Below are 20730 nucleotides of genomic sequence, written 5' to 3'. Positions count from 1 at the left end.
TACGAAAATCAGCTATACAGTTAAAATAGTTCAGAAACGTTGTTTATCAAGCATTGGAAACGTAACTTAACGGATGAACCGCCATCACCGTTTTATCAGCCACACCTGCGCTACTCTACGTGGCACGTCGGGAACTTAGCATTAGTCTGACCTCCCATTAGGTAGGTCAGACACTGTATTTGTTGGTTGAGTCACCCTTGTATTATTCAGCTTTGTTCACAAATGACCAAGCGAGCGCGGGTACGAAGGAAATGCGACCGACAGAAGAGGGGGGAAAAAAAATAAATATTATTTTGACATCCAACTGATTAATGGAAGCTAAGCTCGTGTAGCGCTGTTCACCTATATGAGTCCTTCCTGTCCTCCTCTCTTTCAAAACTGGAGCAAGTCATTGGCATAATCATTTTTTTTAATTAATATTTGTAAATCAGTGTAATAAAGACAGGGAAGAAGCACCTCCGCAGACTTTTGCTTGTGAATGAAGTCATTGTGTTGGGTTACTATTGTCATAGTATTTGCTAATCCCTTAAAAAAAAAAAAGAAGGAAAAAAATGTATATAGCATATTCATTCATTCATTCATTCATATATGGTGGACCCACTCGCTTAGATGTAACCAGTGACGTTTTGCTGGGTACCGCGGTGGCCAAAGAGCCGTGCAGCTAAGTGAAGCCTTGGCGACGTGTGGCTGGAAAGCTTCTTGATTTATGCAGTGGCGTAGATGGCCCAAATGTATCCTTCTGCAATATTTATTAGACATTCACACCACCACTCTGCATTCTGAACGCAGCCGTGGTCGGTGGACAGAGCGCCCTGTATTGGGTTGTATAATGCAGGGCTGTCAACTGCACATAATGGAGGATGGCAGTGTGGTTATTCGAATCATCTCCTATGAGATCGTTATTTTGCACTTTCGGTGCCTTCCATTTAAAATGAAGGCACCTGAAACACTGTCCACTGAGGAGGATGTGACGCTAGTGGTTCGGCGGCGTTGGCTTCCGCTGTGCTGGCTGCATCTCTTAGACACCTCCTGCATTAAAACGGACCTATGTATATTGATGTATTGTCAAAGTATAGTTATGTTCACTAATGCATCAGCTACCTCTTGCCATTGGGCTGACTACTAAGAGCACCACATTTTTTTCTGTCAGATCGATGCTTACTTTATGGCTGCTAAACTAAACACTGTGAATAAACTGTTTCAACAGACTTGAACAGAGTGAACGAAGAAGAACTCCCAACCCATGCACGGTTGTTTGCATATTAGAAGAAGCACTGGTAAGCTTACTTTTCAAAACTTCAAAGGCTTTATTTGAAGAGCAAAGTTCAGTATGAATAATAATAATAATAATAATAATAATAATAATAATAATAATAATAATGATGATGACGACAATACAATGTTCAATATGTATACTACATTGACTTCCAGGGTCATTTTTTGTTCTCATGCTTTTATTTAAAACCCTGGAAGCCAAGCTGTGATGTAGCGAGAGAGATGATCTCAAAACAGACATGAGACAATAAATACCAAGACAGCAAGGCCAAGCACGATGTATTTTTGAAGACATTAAATCCCACATTAACCTTTTTCATTTTCCTTTGCAGGGCACAGCCACATTTCCAGAGATACACTACTCAAACTCTGCACCTGTGTCTTGATGTGTAAGCGATGGTAGCCAGCCCTTCAGTTACAGGCAAGAATCAAATGTAAGTCACTTATTGCTATGAGCGGCTATTCATGAAACAACAACCTAAATCTGGCAGTTCTTTGGAGTACAAGGTTAAGCCTAGAAATAAGCATTTCATGTGTCTCCAGTAGAGGGCACTGTGGCTATTTATCAAGGTCAGTTGTGTTTGAGCCTGTGACTGACCCACGTTTCATGAGTGACAACAGTGGTGAAGGAAGCTGCTGTATTTGATTGACTTTGTAGAACTTTGTAAACAAGCTGCAGGGTGACATTTGCTGTCTTATCCTGTTTTTTAATTCTCGTTCCCACTTTTTAGGACGACACATCTTACAAAATTAAAATGTGTCACGTTTTGTATTGATCTCCGAAACCTTTCTTGCAGATTAGACGGTTGAGATCTCACCGTTTGATGCAGATGCATGCACACGCTCGCAAGTGAATGTTTGCCTAGTCTTGCTTGAGTCCTGCAGCTTTAATGTCGATTACTATTTGCAATCAAAACATTTTTGACTCAACCTGCTGTGAATTATGGAGAATGTGCATTGATGTGGCACATAAACCGTGTCAGACACATGTTTGGTAGATTGTTAAATGGAAAATGAATTCACTTTATTTTCCCTGACACAAATTGGAAATGGTACAACGGAGAAAGAAATTTGAATTCTTGCAGGTAAGTCTCCACCGACACTTTCATCATTGAGTCTCTATAATGATGTCTGTTTGAATGAGAAACGGGCAGAGGTATATTAATGGATTTTTTTGGATCCTTTGTGTAGAGTAATTTCTGATTTATCTTTTGCCTTCCTTCCTCCACCCTTTCTTCTTCACCCCTTAAATCTACCACCTGATACTCCTATTGACCCCCCCTTAAAAACAGACATACATGCACGCGCACACATGCACGCGTGAGCATGCACTTATTTTTTTAATATTTGTGGTCCTCTGCCTTCTCATCCTTCCTCTCTTTTATGTATGTAATCCTGCGGTGATTATAGAAATAGAGTTTCGCTTTTTAATTTAAATTTCCTTGCTGAGGCTTGTTGATAAAAAGTGCCATTCCAATGAGGATAGTCCAGCGGAATCTGTTATGCATGGAGCATTATTTATAAAACACTTAAAATTATCTGCAGGCAGTTATAAGACATTGGATTTACTTGGCATGTCTATTTTAATGAAATGGGTTTTATCTATGAGAGACATTATTGCTGGATATACTGTCAGTGCTGTCAGTTGTTCTATTTACTGTTGAGAGAAAAAGTTTGCGTTTTTTTTTCCCATTTTTTTTTTTTTTAATATAAATAAATATAAGCAGAGGGCGTATATCCCCATAGCCACCTGCTATTTATGCAAAAGTGTTGCATTTAAATCTGCCCTTCTCTTTGTGAAAAAATTATAAAATGATAGGAGATACTACAATGCAGGGCATAATGGTGTTGTTTTGAATCTTCTATGCCTGTGTTTAACTGTGTTCATTATTTCAGGGACAGCCTTAATATAGCAGCCTTCAGCTAGGATAATGTGACTGTATTACAGTCATCAAAACTATCTAACACTCTAAAATATCCTTCCCATAGGTTGCTTCAAAAGCTTGGCTGTCTGATAGTTGCAGTCGCCAAAGATGCCTTTAGTGTGAAGTACCTTCATTTAGTGAAGAACATGCTTTTAGTTGTCAGACAGATTGCACTTCAGAAATGAAAAAATATTGTTAACTATGCACCTGAAAGGCTGTTTGCAAACATCTTTGCAAGTAGCTGGACAAAGTGAAAAAAGCCTGCACTTTGCCCAAGTAAGAAACTCCTTTACATTGCCCTTGAAGTGTGTGTGTGTGTGTGTGTGTGTGTGTGTGTGTGTGTGTGTGTGTGTGTGTGTGTGTGTGTGTGTGTGTGTGTGTGTGTGTGTGTGTGTGTGTGTTGCATTTGGGTTGCCGTGCCATTATGAATGCGGCGTGTTCTGAGTGGTGGAGGTAAATGTGTGGAACTCCTGAATCCTCTGGGAGCCATTACTGGCATCGCTGATGCAAGAAATAGATTTATTGTAAAAAATAATACCCTTGAATAATTAATTAGATGAGTTTTAAATCAACAGCGAGCACATTGACTGAACAAAAGGAATAGGTGCATTTCTCACCATTGGTGTGCAAATGAGGCAGGATTAATGGGTCAGCCTGGTATGCTGACTATCAATCCAAAGGTATCAGTGTCAGGCGACAGGTCTTTTGGTTGGATCACCGTGTCAGTATGCTGAACTTGTCCAGAGGAGATTTTGTGCAGCCGCTTTTATTCTTTCCTGGGCTTTTAAGGGAGGTCATTGACCTCCATTCAGTGGATGACATTAAAAAGAAAGAAATTCACATGATTGTTCGTATTGGAGCGCAACTGCATACAACAATGTATAACTGGAGCCTGTTCGGCCACATCCAAAGTCATTCCACATGTTCTTAGAATAGAGCAAGTCAAATTTCACTGATTTTGCCTTTTTTTTTTATGTAATAGAAAAAAACATGGTAAGCTTTTCTCCATAAGGAGCTCTGCTCTCAATACAAGTAAACACAAGACTTTACAAAGTTTTATTTGACAGTTTTTATTATGAAGTTTATCAAGTTCATGCTTTTCATTATACTCTGAACAGATATGAAAATATTAATTAGCGGGTTGTTGTAATTTTTTGACACTAATTATAGAGGAACACTACGGGTTTCAGCCTCTCTGGAGTGATAAGAGGTGAAACTGTATATGTCTGCCCAGCTCGCGTGAGCTCATTTGGGAGCATTATAGGAAAACTCGAATCGAGCGAGATTAAAAAATCATTATGATTGTTTCATAAACATCTATTGTCATCTTCTGATTTTGATATGTTCACAATACAGCTGTAATAAACAAATGCCCAGATTGGAGTTTATTACTTCCCTTTATATTTTGTCCTTTTGTCTCAAAGAATGTTATCGTGCACGCTCATGACTGTCGATGGCCCGATTTTACTGAATGAAAAACCAAATATAAAGGAAAGCAGTGTTACATTTGCGATATACATATACTTTCAGGGTCGTGTGTGTGTGTGTGTGTGTGTGTGTATATAAATATATGTATATATGTATATATATATATATATATATATATATATATATATATATATATATATATATATATAGATATATATATATATATATACATATATGTATATATATATACGTATATATATATATATATATGTATATATATATATATATATGTACATATATATATATATATATATATATATATATATATATATATATATATATATATATGTATGTATATATATATATACATATATGTATATATATATATATATGTATGTATATATATATATACATATATGTATATATATATATATATATATATGTATATATATATATATATGTATGTATATATATATATACATATATGTATATATATATATATATATATATATATATATATATGTATACATATATGTATATATATATACATATATTTATATATACATAATTTGCAATATAGCATATCTGTTATAATAAATTGTCTCGTGCAGCGCAGCAGTCAAACCTTCTGTCATCCAAAAAAATGTTTTCCAAACCCTGTCATGGTCCAAGAGTGAGTCCATACATCAAACAGGGGTCAGCTCTCTGTGAGAGGTCAATTGGATGTTCAGTAGGTGTTAGTAGACAGCAGCGTATCTAAGACGTAATGACACTGAGAGAAAGCCCGGGGCTTTATCGTGAACAATTAGAAGGGGACCAAGTCTTTCTTTAACTCAATTAACAACTCAGTAATGTGTTCAGCAGAAAGTGCTTTTTTCCAAATCTAGAGTTAATGTACTGAGATAATTTGGCCGGGCATCTTAAATTAGATTTAATAAAGAATTTCTCCACGTCAGTGCAGGTTATTTCAAACATAATTAGTAATTCATTCAACAAATAAATACCGCAGATTTATTTCTGCTTGCAGAATGTCAAAGGTATCTGGTCTACATACTGTAATGTGATCACAATGTCATGACTATAGGGGAAAACTCAGGGTGCTCAAAGGGCATTAAGGTCGTGCTCCACATCCTTTAAAGTTGAGAGTGGAAGCCACTGGATTTCTTAGCTGCTGCTTTTGGGAGCAGCAGCTGAGGAACTGCCAGCGTGCGAAAATGACACTGTACAGAGCTATTACGACAAAGAAAAGTGAGTACTGATTTGCTGTCAGTGTTGATATTAACTGCCAGTGTTGGAAATGATTTGATAATGCTGCTTTTGATTGGACTTGGACAACCTCAGCTATGTAATGTGATTTTGCTTAGGGACGGAACCTCAATCAGAGAGCCAGAATTGTAGTAAAATGAAGCACATGAAGTCGCACGTCACAGGTGAACCGACTGAATGTGAAGTGACTAGCACAGAAGAACTATATTAAGTGTGCCATTGCCATTTCCATGTTTATTTTGGCCTAATCGGATGGATCTTTACTGCGCTATCTTGTTGGCACCCATGGAGAGGCTCGCGGCTCAGATCAGTAACGGCGACTTTAAGCGCATGCAGGTTAGCGTCAAGAGTAAAAAGTCAGCATGATGGTCGGTGGAAAGAGGGGAAGAAAAAATGTTTTTGGAGACATTAAAGTGCTGTGTTCTTCGTTGTCAAAACACATAACGTTAGCGAGGTGGTTTTCTCTCAGCGAAATCATTGTTGCCTGAATGGAAATAAGGTCGGCCTTATCAAGTCATTCCCTGCGGTCTACAGTGTTAGTCTGGAGCAGAGAACTGAGAGCAAAAAGCAATCAGCATTGTCTTATTAAGTATCTCTGTATTAGCCACAGGTCCTATTTGCATTGGCAACATTCCACATGGCAAATTGCATGTTTTCTAATACCCTGTGGCCTTAGTCCGAACCTTATATTGGATTTGCAAATTGACCCTTTACGTGACGCCCTACAAATGCTGCGTCGTAAGAAGGTCTCTGATTTCTTGTCCTCAATGCGACGGAGACAGAATGATTTTGTCATTACGATGAATCATTGTGAATTACTGATTGTGTTTGTTTTTGCCACTGCACTTTCATTAAAATACACTTTAAAATTAAAGTAATTGCTGATGAATCGACATTTGTTGCATTTTTCTTTTGCATCAGGACCAGTGAGAAGAATGACTCACCAAAACTAGGAAAGTTTGTATTAACATAACGGGCATTTGCATTTATTGTTCATGCTCATTTTTTCCCCTTCAAATAGTTGCAAAGATATGAATGGGCTTTTTCTTTTTTGGTGACAGTGATTGATGTTATGGATAGAGATTGGCTGTTTCAGCCTTTTCAGCCAGCACAGCAGTTTCACCTCATCATCATACTTCACCAAAGATGTCTTCAAAGAAGACCATGGCGCACCTCTACATAGTCTATTATAAATTCTCTCAGAAAGTTTCTCTTACTGACACATAGAACGTCCAGGGGGCAGTTCACACATCTGCAGAGAAAACATCATAAGTCCCATGTGGAAGGTAAATGTGCTAAGTTTCGAATACCTCCAACGCTAAAGTACCCGGTACCCTGCCGTGCCCAGTTTGACTGGAAAAGAGTGCATGATCGTTGAGCTCCGCGCCTTTGGGACATGGTGAAGTCTTGTTGCTGCACGGCTGCAGACTTTTAGTCTGTGAGTAATTTTCTCGCTTGCCTTTGAACTTAATCCTTTCTGCAGAGGTTCTGGCCTTAAGGTTCTCACAATTGTATGGGAGATATGAATAAACCAAGAAATATGCATATAAACCACTCTATATTGAAGAATCAAAGGCTTCCTTCTTTTCTCTATTTCTCACCTTTTCTGAGTGTGATTGGTTTTACAGCAGATGTACAGTTGGGGTTTTTTGTGCGTGCACCCATTTCGCTCAAGATCATAAGGACTATTGAAACTATGAAGACAGTTCGAAAAACTAAAAAAAATCGGACAGAAATTCTATCAATACATGCATTTCTGTAATACCTTTATATAAATGAATGAGTACAGACAATTTTGATTAAAATTGTTTTACTGCAGATCTTAATTATTTGGTGATAAACTTGCTGCTTAAATTGTAATAATCATGTTGGTCTGATCATCTCTGACACTCTTGACTGCTTGAACGACTGCTTACAGTTGCCGACACGCTTCTCTTCTCCCTGTGCCTCTGCAGGAGGAGAAAACATTATTACGTTTGTATTTGACAGTAAAAAAACAACCAATCGTTTGTTTTAGGAATATTGACATGCACTTCATGAACTATTAAAAATGAACTTTTTTAAAACACACACTAACTTTTAATAAACCCATGTTATACATTGGCCTTGCGATGCCTCCGTTGTCAGCGCTTGAGTTTTAATTTAGTCAAAAAGGAACCTGATGGCCTTTCAATTTGAGGGCCTTATTTATTTGTTCCTGTTAAGGTTTAATTTACAATAACCTCTTTCTGAAATATGTCCTTGTAGTGAGTTGGAGTGTGCTCTGCTCTGGACCGATTGCCTCCACTTATGTTTCGCATTGCTCACTCACATCTTCTGTGCTCGCAATCAGATTGCTTCTGCATGCTTACATAGTGCCGTTGCAGCCTTGCAGAAACTCCTTCAGCCAGATTTCTGCGCCGGCTCTCAGAATATTGTGAAGAAATCTTGTCAGGATTCACATATGACTGAACAACCAGCCAACTCTTCATTGCTTTGAAGAGTTGGCTGGTTTTTATGCAACTGAATGCATAAAGATGACTGTATTTGTGGGACATTTTGTGAGTTGTGCAGTGCTGACCATGTACGTACGTACGTGCGTGCATAAATTCTGCATGTCATCACTCTTTGCCACAAGAGTTGGGTGGATTAATCGGTGGCATTTTACAATCTCTTTCTATTTGATTAGAGATCTAAGAGCATCAACGCAGATTAACTCTGCCGCTGTGGTGTAAATAACCCCACCAATCCCTTCATGTCCATGGCAGCAACTCACAAGGCATTAAGTTGTGAAGTCTTTATCGATGGCTCTTGTGTTTGGGGGTTTAATTAAAAAACTTGCTCCCCGAGAAGGCAATGATGCTGCGCTGAGATGTTTTTACACCAAAAAAAAGGTCAGGTTTTATCGCCGTGTTCATCACAACCTTGCGTTGATATCAGACGAACTGCCATGCTGGTAAGTCATATTGATGACTGCCATATCTAAATCGTGCACTGACAAGTAATGAATAAACTGCCGGAGAGGCATCAGAATCTTGTTACGACCTCGGTTACTCCCTGGTTTCCTTTGAGGTAACATGGAGTTTGATTTTAAATGTGTTCATTAAAAACTTTATGAGTCAGAATGTGGCAGGAGTAGATTGTCAATTTCTCTTTCTCCTTCGTCTGACTGCTATAATGCAAAGTTTACTCTGGAATCCTTTTTTCCCCTCAACCTATTGCTTTCTTGGGATGGATGTTGTAGGTTTACAAAACGTCTCTCTCTCTCTGCAATTAATGCATATATATGTTATCATATCACTCTCACCATTGATGGTATACGTGAATGTTATGAATGTTATTCAGGTTAATAATACAATTACACAGGCCAATAATAGAGGGAAGGGAATGATATTAATGGAATGTCATGTTGTAGGATAAGCTCACTGAGATGCTTTTGTGGGTTTTTTCTGTATATGTATATGTTTGCACGTTTGAACGTTTCAGGCATCCACTGGAAATCCAGCTTTGCCTCAAAGTAAACAGAAAAGAGTAATGAATTTGTTTCAGATGTTGTCATGTGCACCAACTATTACCGTTTCCTGCTGAGCAAGTAGCCATAGCAACCCTAATTCTGCAGGTGGAGCCAGAAAACCATCGGTAATTGTTTCAAACTGATGCATTCTTTTACCAAATTGACCTTTATCAAAACCTTGAAGCATATTAATCATCAGTTTAGTCTCCATTAAGGATGTGTTCCGTCTTTGTAGAATCATATTGATGTAGCAGCCTGCAGGGAGCCACCAGACAATGGCTTCTCAGATCATGCTAAATGGGGCCATTATATCTTGCATGGCAGGGTGAACGTACAGGTAAATACACGAGAAACATCATAAAAGACTCAACTGCAAAGGCTTTGCTCTTTCCTAGGTTAAATGCATTCTAATAATGGCCATTTCGGTTCAGTTCCATCTTTATTTTTGAGACATTATCGGCTCAGAGCAGTGTTGAATCATCAAAGGCTGCAAGAGAAAACCATCAGAAAAAAATATCCTAATGTCCCTTCTGGCCAGATATTTTATGGTTGACATACACAGTAAATGGTTATTTTGAAGGATGAATTGCATCATTTAGTTTACATAAACACATTGATGGGTGAATGCTCAGCTAATAAAAATAATGCTTTTGTATAAAATGTGTGGGTCAGACTTATTTTCACCCCAGACTAGATCACAGACTGGATACATAAAGTGTCTGCTGTGTGACCATAAAAATCTTTTTATGATAACTTTAGAACACGCATTCACCCTGTCAATTTTATGGCAACTAACCTTGCCCGTTACCTTCAAAGGACTGTCTTTCATTTTTTTCCCTAACAGTAATTAGCTACTTATTCAACTAAGTGTCAAAATTATAGTCCGCCCCCCTCTTCATCTTCTCCATTTTTTCTCTCTTGCGTTCTCTTAAAAAGGCTAGATTAATTTTACGGTTATGTAACCATTTTAACTGACCCATAAATTTGTCATTTACATCCTAATGCGAACTGCTGTCCCGTGTTACGCAGCTCACTGCATGTTCAAACTTAGTAATTCAGGTTCTTTTTTTTCCGGAACGGCATATTCTCATCGACTCGGAACAGACTGTGTTACATCCACCGCTCCTCCCAGTGTGTAATTAGATTCAAATCCTGGTCTCAGATCGTTGACAGCACATTATCCCCTGCGTCAGTCCCACAAGAACCATTAGGGTGAGTGGCCCTGCTTCAGTTCCCTGTTTTTTTTTCTCTCCCTGTGTTTAGCTGTGACCCCAGAGCTGTTTGCAAAGCAAAGCAATGGAGAAAGGATTCACTCAGATGAGATGACAGGCTAATAGCATTTAATGAGCTGTTTTGGCATTGTGTTGTCCTCCTGAGCTTGTTTGCAGATCAGAGTTATCTGACTCTGCCCATCTGCAGTCTCCAACTGGGTCTACGTTCATCTCTAGCGTGCATCTGCGCCTCTGTGGAAAACCTGTGTGTGTGTGTGTGCATTTACCCTTGCTTGTGTGCGTGTGTGTGTGCGTCTGTGAGTGTGTGTGCTTTGTGTGATCACAGAGGCAGGCAGGCAGGCTGACACAACTAATGGAGAGCGATGTACAGTGCAGAGCACAAGAAGCTTTCAGCTCCTTAGCTGTGATTCAGACATTCAGGAAGAGTGATGGTCTGAGAAGATCCCGGCTCTTCGAAAAATGACAGGCAGGAAAAGAACCTTGTTTCAAAGAGAGGGGACATTATTCAACGGAGGGCCGTTATAAACCAAGATGAGACGTGGACATCCAACAAGTCTCAGCGAAAACTATCCGGGCTCCAGATGACTCTGGATTCAGAAGTGTATTTGTCTACCTCAGACTGATGGAGTGGGAGAAGGATCATCCACCCCAATAAGCGCAAATCAATCATTAACGACAACTGGTTAAACATGTAATTTTAAACAATTCCAATTTGTTGATTTTTTCCCTCATCCTCATCATTTCACTCAGTTTAATTGCGTCCACCCTTGTCCCTCTTTTCCTCGAAACCCTGGGTGTTTTGCATTTTAAAATCAATATATTCCCACTGAGACCAAAAAGAGAAGAAAGAAAAAACAGGCATCTGTGAAAAGTGCCCACAGGTCAAAGCTTTCAATTTCCTTTGCCTCCTGACTTCGTGATATATTGACAGAAGGAAGGCCCACATCATAATTCAGTTCACTGATTTTTTTTTAACCTTTGCTTTTATCACCAGTTTGCCATAAACACTGTTGTTATTAAATGGTTCTAAATAGATTTTTGTGCTCACTACTCCATCCATGATTGGCCATTTGATTTGTTTTAACGAGCAAAAAAGGGGGGTAAAAAGGTGTTTCTATATATGGAAGGAAAATGTAGTTTCTTACTGCGTAGCCCAATCAGATTGCTTTATCTGATGTTAATTTTCAAGAACCACTCATCTATTTTTTGAGGCTATTGGACTTGTCCGAGTCCTCAGAAATACACACCTCCGTGTATTAAAAATGTCTGTATTCCCACCAGAGGAAGGAAGACTCGAGTTTTCTGTTTACACTGAAAATACATCAACTTTGTTCTTTTAGACGTACCGCTTTTCCAGAAAAAAGCTTTCTCACTAGGGCACCAAGTAGTTACTGGTTTCAAATAGAGCTATGTTTTTGAGTCATGCGTAAACATTTGTTAGAGACCAAATTCTGGACATTTACTACATTTTAAACAAATAAGTGTGCAAAAAACAAACAACAAAAATAACGTTAGATCTTTTAGAAGTTTAAACCCCGTAAAAGTACATTCCAACTGACGCCATTTGTAGGCTGAAAATGAACTCTTTAAAAAAAACAACGAACTTCCTATTAAATCTTGGAGAAGACAAGAAATAGCATGCAATGGAGATTTTTCCATCGAATACAAATGAGTTTCTAATCTCCAGTAAATCTTCACTGATTATTTTGAGATGCTGTGATTGTTCCTTATTGTTATTTCTAAGAGCCTCTCTCGGTGTTACAGTTCATAAATGAAATAGTCATAATTCAAGGCTTGTATTTTCAATTAGCGTCTATGAATGAGTTATTCTCTTCCGCGCAATTAAGAAAGAGTTACATACCTAAATGCCTGAGAGAGAGGAAGCCCACTGCTTGAAAATTAATTTAGACAGCCACCGTGAATTTTAAATTTAATAAGTCATTATCTCATAATCTGCATCACAGTTAAGTGCAATAACTACTGCAGCGACATACTGGCAAACGGTTGGTCTAATGAGGTTTGCACAACTTATTGTCTGTCTTGCACTCGGCCTCATTTGTTGCCATGGTAAATTGATTTGGAAAATATCATCAAACCTACTCAACCATTCCATCTCTAATTATTACAGAACAACCTCAGCATTTATATTCCTATATATCTGTATCTGTATGTAATACACACACACATAGCATGCATGTGCACACAGTGAAGTCGTTTCATTCTGCAGCCCAACCTAAATCTTTTGAGCCCCCCTCTCTCATCTCTGTGCTGCTACATGCCCAGAATGTTAAACGGCTAAAGAATACAGCCTATTTCTAAGGCCTCCTTCCTCTCCCCTGGTGTTTAAACTGGAAAATCGCCATACACTGGCCTTTAGTTGATGTCTAAGTGTGTGCTGAGCAGCTAAAGGGATAAGGTTCTAACAGCTTAAGCATACACAGCCATTGTGAAAGTTTCCTTCTTTCAAAAATGCTGTCAAAATGACCCCCGGAAAACTGAATGGTAAAATCCTTAGATTAACCAGCACCTTCAGTGAGATCATTGTTTACAATTTGTGTCGTAGCAAGTTGACCTTAACCTTTGATGTTGCACACTCTTGTAAATTAAAATGTAAATGTATATACTGTTACTAAAATACTCCCAACCAAGGTATGTGACGTATGTTAATGTGCCTTTATACTCCGATGTCAATACAAATATATTCACATGGTTACTTACAGTATGTGACATTGCTGGAAAGCAGTGAGGTAGTGGGATTTCTGCTATTTAAATTCTCATACCTTGAAGATCTAAAGAGACAGAAGGTTTATTCAATTACCAGCTGCGCTTTTTTTTTTTTTTTGTGGGACCTCCCTTTTCCAAACCTTCAGTATCGACTGCTTCCCAGATAGATGTGTGAAACATTCCCTCTGAAGTCAGTGATTTGTGCCAATTCCATAATTGCTTTCCAAGCAGTGTCTTCAAAGAAAATATCACCAACCTGTTTTGATGCTGGTCCAATTGTATTCCATTGCTTGAACTGAGCTGGACCTGATGTTGATGTGTGGTGATAGTGGCTGATAAGGCCAAGGTTGGCATGGTAATTTAAGGGGATGGACATTAATTTACACTGAGAGACACTGGCTGTGACTTGTTTCTCTAATCACTAAATTTGGTGTGCACTATAACTGGATCTGGCCATCATTACTGCTGCCATGGAGACAGTAGGGCAAGGTCTCATCCAAATCCGTCAGTGAGTCTGAGTTATACAGTCCTGCCCTGCTGGGAACAGGCTCATACGTACCAAACAAGGGCGTGAGGGCTTCTAAATCATTTTAAATCAGATGGCAGCTTTAGAAAATCAATGCTTCTTTTTTTAATTTTGTCCCCACCTGAAGGTAGAAGAGCATAGGGTGAGGATTTGTGGATACAAATCTGGGAGAAGATGTGGTCTGTCTCAGGGGAGTGGGTGGATGTCATTTTAATTTTAATGAAGATGAAGTGGTCATGAAGGCAGCAGCGTCAGTAAGCAAGAGCCAAGTACAGGTGGCCGAGCCCTCTTTAGCTGCAGTAGTAGCAAGCTTCATGTGGTATATAGCGGTCAGTTACAAGAGAGGGGTCACTCGGATAAAATCTGATCTCCATGACCTCGGGTAAGCAATACAGGCTGTTGGAGAGCTGCAAACACCCACATGACCACATCTGTTAACCTGCTAAAGGGATAAAAACAGATGCCTGTAATACTGGAGCTCAATCTTGTTTCATCCTTGAGTTGAAAATTGACTCTGCAGTAAAGCAGGAACATCCTGCATTTGAAAATGTGAGCAGCCGAGCACAAGAAATGTAAATAAACAACGTTTGATCTGATCCTAAATGTAGTTTCCTGGCATTTTTTTCTCCTCCCTGTAAAAATTGGATCGTATTGTACTGTATTGAGTCTCTAGTGTTAAGTTTAAATGAATCAGCAGAACAGTTTCCCTGGTTGTAATATGAAGCCAGGATTGCATGTGTTTGGAAGGGGTTTTTGATTTAAATTCTGTGTGCTGCCGTGGCTGGATGTACCGTGGGACAGGACTACATGTTTGTTCAACAATTGAGATGTATTGGATCTGGAGCAATGGAGGAGACTGGAATTTTAGCTGTCCATTCTGCAGGACTGCATCACCAGCATCTGTAAGCAGATTGGATTCAGGCTTTGTCCAATCCTTTGTGGGTATTTTTATTTATTTATAAACATTACTAGTCTGTTTGATTTTGCTGTGGATCCTCACATAAATGTACAACTAGGACTCACTGTGCCGTATGAAGCCATGTCTTTCCTGCAAAATGTAAAAGAAACAAAACCTTGAGCTCTGATATCATTGTGTGCCACCACATAAATGAACAGTGGAAAGAATACACTAGTAGTTAATGTCATTAAGTTATAAATTCCGAACAGCTTACAAACAACACATTGAGAATTTATTCTATGAGCATCTGATCAGTGACAAAACGGAGTAAAATGTATTTGTTTGATTATAACCACTGTTATTGCTTATAGATGTAAGTAAATTTGGTTTGTTCAGCTTTTGTGACTAATGTTTTTATCTTTCTATGAATCACCGATACCTTGTGTATAAAACATTGTTTGCTGTTTCTGGACAGTTTCGTGAGATCCATAAAATTGCAAAAGTTTATTGCAGGTCAATGTTTCCCATAAACTCAAAGTAAGACTGCTGTAAGCCAAGTGTTGGGAACGATTCCCACCACTTCCTGTTGCTGTGTTTTTCGGAATCACATTGCTCACTGTGTCCGCTGGAGCCCAGCAGTAGATTTATATCACTGGCCGGCACTCGGTTCTTCTCAGGTGACTAAAGGTAGAATCTATAGCCCTGATAGCCAGGGGAGTAAGCAAGAGAAATACAGGACGGGAAATGGTTTTCTGCATCAGAACATGACTGATAGTAGTTATTCACTGCAAAGACAGGCCTCTACAGTGCCTCTCATACAAATTGTTTTTGCTGTTAAGTTAAAATCTTGGAAAAGGTTGTGGACCAAATCAGCAAAGCCATCCTTCTGAATTGTCTGTGTGATCTAAAGGAGTGTCTTAAGTGCATGCTACTCTAACCTAATAAAAACATTTTGATTGAAGAGCTACAGGCGCCTATTAAACGTACTCCTAAAAGAGCCAGTGGGTTGACTGTTAAATTTGCACCGCATTTCTAGAAGTAAACAGACATCCACTTGGCTTACGCTATGCCAGCAATGCTCTATTATATTTTACCAGGGTCAAAAGATGAACAAGCAGGGCTTTCACAGAGCACTGGATCAGGCGAGTCAACACCATAAACTGTGTCTGTTAATGACATAAATAGGACAAACACATTTGTCAATGCTCCATCAAAGCCATATTCCAAAATCGTGCTGTCATTTTCACAACTTTGAACAAGATCAAATTTTTGATGTTTTTTTTTTTATATAATATATTATCTGGACAAACTGCCACACACCCCATTATTATTATTATTTTTTTTACCATTGAACTCCTGCCTTTGTGAATTTGTATTACTGTTGGTATGCCTGTATAATACGTAAAGGATATTTGCAGAGATACATGATGTTTAATGTGGAATACATGTACACGATACATGTTGACTCCTCACCTCGCTTGGATGTCTTTTTTATTGTTTGCCTGTTGGATGGTTCTTTCCCCAGATGCATAACATGCGTTCACCTCCTCCCCTGTGTTGTCTTAAAAGCTGCACTTGCAGCACAGGTGAATAAATAATTCTCCAAGATCAGACTGCAAAAGATACAGACAAAAAAAAATCACATAATGTAGGGAGTTAATTCATTTTTACTTTATACAAGGAAAACACAGTAATACAACAATCAATGTACTACTTCTCTGTATGCTACATACATATTAAACCTGATAATGTGTACAGGCAACCGACATTGTGGTGAAGTTAGGTGCAGTGTCTGTATCGAGATGAATATCTCTTGTTGTGGTTCTATTTGGAGACCTGGTGTGGTGGTGATATACTGTATATCTAAAGGAAGAACATGACATCATTCTGAGTACGAGCTTCCTTGACCTGTGAGCTTCGTAAACCCTTTGACACACGCTTACAGGAGTTAAATGGGGGCTTCTCGGAGGCGAGAAAACCCTCCTGTCAGCTGCACACATGCCACCATCATAACCTAATTCACAGCCTGATTGATGGCAGCCATCTCATTACGGCCGCAGTGGTCCAACGCCTCCTAAGGTGTTTGAGAAGCACGTATTTCTAGGCTGTTGCACTCCAATTAAATGTGCCATAGAAAGCAACAAGAGACAGAGCAACAGAACAATGTCACGTTTGATGTTTTCATGTGAAGAAGGAGATGGGGGGGGCAAAAGGGGGAAAGGTGGTGGTGGTGGTGGTGGGGGGGGCAGTGGGAAGTAAAGCACATGGCAAATGAGAGAGGTTGGAAGAAATGGTGTTTCCATTATGTGAATGATTTATAGTTAAGCTGGACCCCTAATAATTACTCTGCACATGCACACACATAGATCACTTTTACAATATTTCTGTTAGGTGACGGCCCAAGAATAGAAATGATATGTGATTGATACCAGGAAGCATAGGCCAGGGGGAACTGAGTGCAAGGTCTTACTTATAAAAACATCAATCAGAGAGCACAGTCTGCGAAGCCATGAAAGACCCGGGTCCCCCACCCCCGCCCCCACCCTCAGCTCACAACAAGACTTGCCTCAGAAGGGAAGTGGGATTTCTTCACTTAGCAAATGAACACATGGATGCCACGCTGCTACACGCATCATGCAAGGCAGAGCAACTGCAGTCTGGAGTGGACCCAATACAAGTGTGGCTAAAACAAACAGCTCTTTAAACGTCAGCATTAATGCTAAATTGGGAATGAAAGGGTCTGATCATTAGTTTCAAAGCTAATCTTCCCTCTGTGGTAATGCTCCTTGGTCACACCAGAGGACATTTTATCTGAGGCAGGATGGACGACAGTTCATTAGGCCAATTTTAAATGGGATTGAAGTGAAGTAAATACACCTGCAATGACCCCAGATTTCAACAAAGAAATAAACTCACCGTGTAGTTAGGTTAAATATTTAGACTTTCCAAATGAAGAACCCAAAATCATATACTCAAACGGAAGGTCATGAATTATAGCCTGACACTGGCAATTACATTTTCAAAGAGGGGCGAAAATGATAGTGTTGGATCGGCTGCATTTAAATAAAGAAGGTAGTTCCAGACGATAACGTTTTTCGTTTTTGTGAGTGGGCTCAAAGAAATGTTTGAATTCTTCAAGGCTTTGTACAAGGAATGAATGCATTACAGATCCTTGACTCTGTATTTGGCAACGTTGACAATGCAATCAGCAATATAATTAAAACTGCTGACAGACGACGCTGCGTTCACATCAATCTGAAGCTGCGTCGCAAGCACGGTTGTGCAGAGATTGTGTTACGGGGGTCTCGTGTAATTAAGATAAAGGTACATTAACATAATAGTTGAGTCCAGTAGTTCGCCTGGTGTCAGATTGCGAAGGGAGCGATTGGCAGGCGCTCTGCAACATGGGCCGTGGACCTGAGCAACGCTGAAGTCGTGCAGCCGAAGTGGTGAAAAGTTTTGACTGTGGCTTGAACGCAGTGTGTATCTTCCTCTACAAGGATGTGGGCAATCTACACTTCAAGGTGAACGTTCAGTTTTAGCCTTGGCCTGGACACACCCGAAATCATTAAACTTTTTACTTGTTATTTTTATCACAGCAACTGTTTGGTGGGCAGTCTCCCCCTCATTATTTTTACCCCAAGAAAGGTCATTTATCAAGACTCTTTTAATTGGGTTATTCTTCATCAGACAAATAACCTCTGGACAGAATTCCATTTGTTGTTCCTGTCCATCATTTGTCTGATATTATAGCCATGCAGCTGAAACTCTTAAAATATATACATTTATACACACACGAGTTTTCTTTAAATGTATAAAGAACATTTATATATGTTCTGTTATATATATATATATATACACACACACACACACACCACACACACACACACACACACACACACACACACACACATCTATATGTATATATACATATACATATACAGTATACATGTGTGTGTGTATATATATGTATGCGTGTGTATATATACGTATATGATAATCTGCAATTTAATAATCCATACACATCATTGTTCATGTTGTTCACAAAATACCATAAACTAACTCACTATTGTGTGTGAATCCTAAATCTATTTTAGTTCCCTTATTTCTGCAGCGGTCATTCCATTGGAGACTTGTGCAAGGGAAGTGTGAAAGCACTTGAGTTTCGATGTGCTGCCTATTTGCATCGCATTATAGTGCAGGTGGGAAGGGTCTGGAACCATGCTAATGAACAACCCTGTTTTAATTAACTTCAAGTTAAAATGCCGTGAAATTGAAAATGATTATTGCCAAAGTAAACATGCCTAATTAGGATATAAGGGGTGTGAGTAAATTATTTGATAAGTATTGTTTATTCGGAGCTGTGCATCACCTGGCCTGAGTTGGGAAATAATCTCCCTGCCACATGCATGGTGGCAGACAAACAAGTTTAGTTTAATTTTTTTTTGTGACTGGCAGATGAATTGTCATCTTTGCAGCTCAGTTATTAAAGGTTTTCGGGAACAGTTTGAATCTTCATGAACATTCTCCCCCCTCCTCTCCACGCTGCTGTTTGTAAGGAGTGTTCACAAAAACGTATTTGAGTAAAAATGTAATGTAGAAATGTGAAGTAGCCTTGCAAGAGATAACAGTACGTGCTTATTAACATCAATAGTCTATTTACTCTGAAGGGACATTCAAGGCAGTGAATGGCATTCGTAAACATGTTAGTACTACGGAATAAAACACAAACCCATGACCTTTCTTCACAATCCAACCCAGTGGAAGTCTGTGTTATCCAAGCATGGAGACTGTTTAGAAACAAAAACTCACCTTTCTCATCCAACCATGTCAACTTTTAAAAGTTGCCAGAAAGTATTCGTAGGGAATGCATTTAAGTACGTCTGAGTATGTGGCACTGGGCAGAATTATTTATTTTCCAGACAGTCTCATCACATCCTATTATTGACAACATGGTGACTGCTGAAATGTAAAATATTTAGAGTATGTGTGTGCCTCAGGCTTACTTTTTGAGCCTGTAAAAAAATAAATAAAAAAAAATCTGTGCACCTGCACAAAACAATACTTTTATATTTCAATCAGCGCATCTCCACGGAACAGGTTGAGCAGCTGGCTCTGACAAGGAAGGAATCTGTCATCGGGTGATGAATGAGCCTGTCAGATTAGAGACGGTCTGATCGTGTCTATTGACTCCAGGTTTAATCTCATTGATTGAATCACGAGCAGCGATGCATGAACAGACATATGCTCACTCGTTACAACTTGGTCTGGCATGTCCCTTTTTGTTTGTTTGCACTTTTCATTACGGACAGTAATTACTATTGACGGCGTAGCAGAAAAGCAAGATTCAAAGAATAATGATAAAAGAACGTGTTAACTAAAAATCTAATTTCACTACAGAAAGGTAAGCATTTAGTTGCTATAATATACAATGATTATGTAGTTGCTGTTGCACTGCCCTTTTACTAATCTGATCTGTATGAATTATTATTTTTTTTTTTTAACATTTGGACCCCCGTTCTTGATGTTTCATTTGGTTATTAGCCTCTGTGATTGTCAACATAAACAACTTTGAGTCACAAGTTGTCACTCAAGTTGTCACCTTCGCCGAACAACACATGACGACTGCCTTAAGTACCTGCCGTGGTTTAAAAACAAGCTAACGTATTGTCTCGAGGTCAGGATCCATATTCGAAATGAAATGTTTGTCAGAGCAAAGAAAAAAAACCCAAATACATATTTATACATCAGCACTCAAGTGTTTTAGTCTAATTGGTGGCGCGCAACAGAATGCATTAGAGCGACCTTACAACTATTGTCACGTCAGTGGCACAAAAAAGCTTTTATCACAGGAAAGTAAAGAAGCTGCAAATAGACCGCACTTGAATGGCAACAAGAGGGAAATATGTTGATGGATAAAAAGCTGGATTGCTGTCCTATTAGTTTGAACATCTTCGACAGAA

General features: G+C 39.0%; 1 long non-coding RNA gene across 1 annotated transcript; it reads left to right on the top strand.

Moving 5' to 3' along the window:
* Positions 1 to 4214, top strand: LOC142897531 (uncharacterized). Its single transcript, XR_012928462.1, has 3 exons — positions 1 to 161; positions 1208 to 1277; positions 1608 to 4214. It is a non-coding gene; the product is annotated as an uncharacterized LOC142897531 (long non-coding RNA).
* Positions 4215 to 20730: the final 16516 nt, after the last annotated feature.

This window comes from Nelusetta ayraudi, unplaced genomic scaffold, assembly GCF_046127955.1.
Source record: "Nelusetta ayraudi isolate G7.1 ecotype Tasmania unplaced genomic scaffold, CSIRO-AGI_Nayr_v1 ptg000060l, whole genome shotgun sequence".
Taxonomy (NCBI): Eukaryota; Metazoa; Chordata; class Actinopteri; order Tetraodontiformes; family Monacanthidae; genus Nelusetta; species Nelusetta ayraudi.
This window is presented reverse-complemented; position numbering and strand designations above follow the sequence as displayed.